At 28.5% G+C, this 5,402-nt stretch overlaps 1 protein-coding gene and 1 long non-coding RNA gene across 4 annotated transcripts in view; both read left to right on the top strand.

The window, feature by feature from the left end:
* mol (dual oxidase maturation factor 1 mol) overlaps window positions 1–5,402 on the top strand; it is a 341,356-nt gene that overhangs the window by 36,486 nt on the left and 299,468 nt on the right. The gene's annotated exons all lie outside the window — the stretch shown is intronic.
* The window catches only part of LOC112210612 (uncharacterized), an 11,586-nt gene continuing 9,178 nt past the window's right edge, over window positions 2,995–5,402 (top strand). Inside the window, exon 1 of the long non-coding RNA XR_002945238.2 lies at window positions 2,995–3,099. This is a non-coding gene — a long non-coding RNA (uncharacterized lncRNA). The remainder of the gene's footprint in view (window positions 3,100–5,402) is intronic.

The following is a 5,402-nucleotide window of genomic DNA, read 5'->3' as shown; positions in this document are numbered from 1 at the left end:
AGTTTTCTATAAAACGTCAATATTCCTAATACTGAAAAATAAAGATAAATAAATATATCTTCATAAATTTTTTTTAAAGTATCAGTTTTTTTTAATATCTATTTTTCTAAGTTGTCATATTTCATCATTTATTGAATCGCAAAAATGCTTGTAGATTTACAACCGAACATGGAAGGATGGTTAAATTCCCATTCTATTAAGTTTATTGTGAGTGCTTTCATTTTTTGTGCAGCTGGAAAGCATCAAAACAAATAAATTATTTTTACTTGTTTTCAAAATTCTGAAAAAGAGAGACATGCAAATCTAGAACTGATTTATTGAGAAAATCTTGAACGATTTTTTCCATAAATTTCGTTTCTGGACGTTACTACTATACAGTAACCATCAAGATAAAGAGACAAAAAGTATTTTATTTTACAGCTAATTTGCTAGCCCAGTTATAGGGTATGTCAAATTACAAATTAAAAAACTAACCTCAGAAATTTGTTTTAACACAAATTTGACATAGGAAGAAAATGTTAACTATTACTACTTGGACGCTTCAATATTTTTGAAATGACTGATTTCACGTTGGAATGTTGTGTTTTAGAAATGGGTTGTTAAATGATAATTAATAACCTTAACTTTACCGGGGTAATAGTCCTCGAATGCGACTATTCGATTTTTCATTGCCTAATAATTAATATATTCAATGCCCTTGAAGAGACAGAGGGCCCGGACTACCCTAACCTGTACTGATCGTTGGGATCTCCATAATCTCCAGTTTTTTTTTTCCCCGATCCCTCTAAAACAGAAAGAAACAGTGAATTAGTGAGTGCTTTAGTGTGAAAAAGGAAATAAATCGTGTTGGGTATTACATTTTACTACCTTTGGTATTTTAAGGTTATCTATAATGTTTATTTGTTATTTATGAAATATCCATTCTAAATGGAACTATTTTTAAAATCCGGAGGCGAGGGGCCTCCTCGTGTATCTGTAGCCTCCTCGTGTAATCGTGTAAGCCTGGGCCTCCTCGTGTATCTGTAGCCTCCTCGTGTAATCTGTAGCCTCCTCATGTAATCGTGTAAGCCTGGGCCTCCTCGTGTAATCTGCAGAGGCGCACCAGAGACGAACTATAACTCAGATACATTACGACCTTGAAAACAGTGCAACAAATCTTCAAATGAAGACATATTAAGTTTTTCGATAACCTCCCAGCCTCCTTCAACCTCAGAATTAATCATTAATAACATACCTTTCTCCTTTTTCCTCTCTTCACTTAATCCTTTTATTCTTTAATTATTTTTTATAAATTAATTTTCCTCACTACCTGTTTAATTTGTTTATTATTGATTTGCCTATTCTATTTCATTATTATTCGGAGGCCTCTCATGTTCAGATATTGCAGTTAAATATTCAATCCCCCTTCTAATATCTATGTTAGCAAAAAAGTTATATTTTGATTGAATTATAATTAAAAAAAAAAAAAGTTTTTCTTCCAAAAGAGAGATTAAAAATAAAAGATTTATATATTCTATTCTGCGATATTAATAGTGTAGTTCGGAATCGAAAATTTAATTTTAATTGCAAAATATTCGGTGGAACGGTACCATGGTTATTAAGCTGCCCATATCTCTTTTTTTTTTTTTCAAAGATTAAAACTATTTTTTCTAAAACACTACGGTTTATTTTAACGGTTATAAATTTGTCTAGGCATGCTTATGGATTCTGCTTGTGGAGTTGTTTAACCAGTAGAATACTGAATGAATCTGGTTTAAATCCCCTACTTGTCTTTAATAACTGGATTTTATTTACTTATGGATGCATTAGAGTTATTTATAATTACTTAAGAGGCCTGTAACAATCTGTTATGATTCTTTTCATGTTACCAATTTACTCTTTGGTATTACATTGCTGCATTCCAACACGTATTAAATAAATAATGTGTTAACAAATAATCCATTAGTAACTGCTAATAAATATTACATTACTGTTAATTGCTTGTAATGTTACATTAACTGCTATACTATTAACCTCATAAATTTCTAAATGGAAAGTGGTCCATTTGGAATTCCTTCGCCACCTATTGGTTAATATTCTATTGCATGCGTGACCGTACTAAGGAATTTAATTATTTGTGCTCACGTAACCATTTAAATAATTGGTGATTGTAAATCAATACCTCATTATTATCAGATTTTCTAATTAGATATTTTTCCTAATTTTGTTGATTTTACTTGTTCAATATTAAGAACATATTATCACTGTAATCAGTCTTATAATAATTGATAACTAAAGAGCATGTTACAAAAAGTACTTGGAGTAGTCCAAACTATTATGTACTATTTTGTCTTAAGAATTTTTTTTGTACCAGAAATTTGTTGCTACTTATTTTTTTTCCCATGAAAGACAAGAGATGGAACTGTCTCGGTAGATATTACAAATATTTAATGTACGTATTCAATTTTCTTTTTAGAATAATATATACACTTTTACTTAAAGTTTCAAGTTAATATTTTTGAAAAATTATTGAATAAAAAAATAATACTATATTTGACGAAGCAGTGGCACTCATATTTCATAACTTTCAGCACTTTCTAAATTGTTAGAACTTGGTCTAATTTATCATTTCAGTGCTTCCAATTTTAAGGGGTTGCGTCCCATAAAATGTAGCATAAAAAAATCATAATGAATAAATACCTACATAAAATCTAATAAACCGTGTAGTTTAATGTATTGTATTACTTAATCTTATTTCTGCAGCTTGTATTGCTACGACATATCGAGAGATGAAAAGAAGCTTATGATCCAATATGGCCAAAATAAGTGAAATATTTTATCTACTTTCGGACAATTTGAAATCAGCCTGGTTCTTCTGTAGTGTCTTATCATTTATATATTTGATAATTTAAGTCTTTAAGCTACGTTTTGTCAATATTAACATATGATATAATTGTTAAATTGCTTCTGATGATATTTACAAATGTTAAAAATATTTCTGTGTAAGGTTGAAAAGAAATATAAATGTTATAATGATTTCTCACCTGATTATATAGAATTATCTACCTAGATACAGACACGTCCACCAAAACATTTGTTTTTTGAAGTTAATTAAGTGAGGTAAGAGTACTGAAAGTCAGAATTTAAAAATGTAAAACATAACATATATTGCAATTTTCTAGCTTAAAACTTTTTTCCTGCCCGCCTTAGACAATAGGTACAATTAATATTTAAGTTAAATAGATTTTTATTTTATTTTAAAATACAATATGAATGCGAAATTATTTTATTTGAAAAATATTTTACTTTTTCTTTTATAAAAAAAATTAATATATCATATTATGATATTGGATAAAAATGTTAATTTATTAATGATAAAAATTGAAATATGTTCATTTCGAATAGGATCAATTCTAAATCATATAGTCTTAAACGTCTAGAAAGTAACGTGAAATAGCAATCCCGTAGCAGCATGGTTCTTTTATAACTGTCTTTTGCAGCGTGAAGTGATTCTTTAAAAACATATATTTACCGTATATGTTTCAGGAACCCATTTTTACTTCAGAAGGTAAATTGTTGGTTAGGATAAGGTTAAAAAATACATATATTATACCTCGCACAGCAGACCCTGGTCCAGAAATGAAAGGGTTTCGTGACCTGATCAGACTAAAGCCAGAAACGGGACAAATTCTAGATACCGACACAACTGCCTTAATTTGTCCAGGTTCCAGTCGTGTGTTGACAAAAAGTTTCGGTTGAGTAATTCTTATTTAACTTCCTGCAGCTCATATATTAGCTAACACTTAATACTCTTGTGCACATGCGTATGATGAAAGACAGTTCTTGATAAGCTCTGTCAAGTCGTAGGAATGGGGGGGGGGGAGAAGGAGGATAAAGGGAGCAACTTGCCCCGGGTCCCCAAGTTTAATTTAATTTTTTTCTATTTTATCATTTTTCTGAAAATTCAAAAAGTACTAGAAATAAGAGTAATTATACAATGAAAAGTGGATGGAACAAACACTTGAAAGTTAAGGTGTTAAAATAGCGTTTATTTATTTTAAGCTTTTTATACAGGTTACAATGACATTTTTATCTATTGTTCACTGTAATTTACACACCTAATGGTTATGAGGGGGTTGTAAACTTTTTCAATAAATGAACATGTGTTATCATTCCGAAGCCGTAATAATTACTCTTTTTTTTCCTAATCTAATTTATTTGTTGGGTATGAAATCGGGAATCTGGATTGCTTTGGGTAATTCATACACGAAATATGTTATATTTTCACGATAACAAAAAAAAAACAAAAAAACAAAACCCCCCAAAAAACCCGCGGATACTGTTTGGTATTTAATTTTTAAAAGATAAAAATGTATATATATTCCATTTGTAAATTATTTAGTGATTGTTTTTATAATATGAATATAAATATAGTTTGATGTTTTTAAAAATTTTATTCTGTCGTTGTTTCTGATGTAAACCCTATTTCAGTTGATTTAACATTTGTTATTTAATTAGAACTCCCATTAAAAATGATTTAAGTGCAAAATTTGACAAAATGATTTTTCAGCATAAAAATGTACTTTCTTAACCTATACTTACTTATCTTTAAAGTTAGGATCTCATGACCTAAAAATGAAAATATTTTAAATTTGGTCAAAGATAACACTGTTTTCTTCTTATTCCTGAAATGTTTGAAGTAATATCAATATTGGTCATGTTAGAATGGTTAGAAATTTTTTTGAAATAAAAAATAAACAATTTTTAATTTTTCTTATTTAAAACTGATAAAATTTAGTACATTGATTGAAAAAATAAATAAATATGGCATGTGACACATAGTCCACTATATCATTGTGATTCCAGTTTAGCTCGTGTAGTCAAGTCGGTAGGCCAGTTGAGAATCTGAATGTAAAAAGATTTGTAGTTAATGACTGAGCCTGAGTCCCTGTACATAATGACGTGACTGGGGTAAAATAAAATTATAGGCCTCCTTCCACTCAGTATTTCATATATTTTATTTTTTAAATAATATTGATATTCGGATTTAGATAGTATAAAAATGAAACTTGCTACCATAGTATAGTAATTAGAATAAATTATTTTACATAAAATTCAACACAATTGTTTAAATAATAATAGCATTCACAATTCAAAATAGCACTTCTTTTCTACTAAAAAAAAAACCTTTTCTTTGAATTTTTGAATAAGGAGTCAAAATTCAATATTCGCCTCAATCTTGTTTATATAAAACTTTATTTTCTCTTTAAAAAACATTTGTATTTATAAATCAAGCTAAACTGACAGAATATAATAATTTTTTTTTCTCCGAATAAAATTAGAATAAATTATTTTACATAAAATTCAACACAATTGTTGAAATAATGATAGGATTCACAATTCACAATAGCACCTCTAAAACA

The sequence above is a fragment of the Halyomorpha halys genome, unplaced genomic scaffold, assembly GCF_000696795.3.
Source record: "Halyomorpha halys isolate HHAL.00 unplaced genomic scaffold, Hhal_1.1 Scaffold34.1, whole genome shotgun sequence".
NCBI lineage: Eukaryota > Metazoa > Arthropoda > Insecta > Hemiptera > Pentatomidae > Halyomorpha > Halyomorpha halys.
This window is presented reverse-complemented; position numbering and strand designations above follow the sequence as displayed.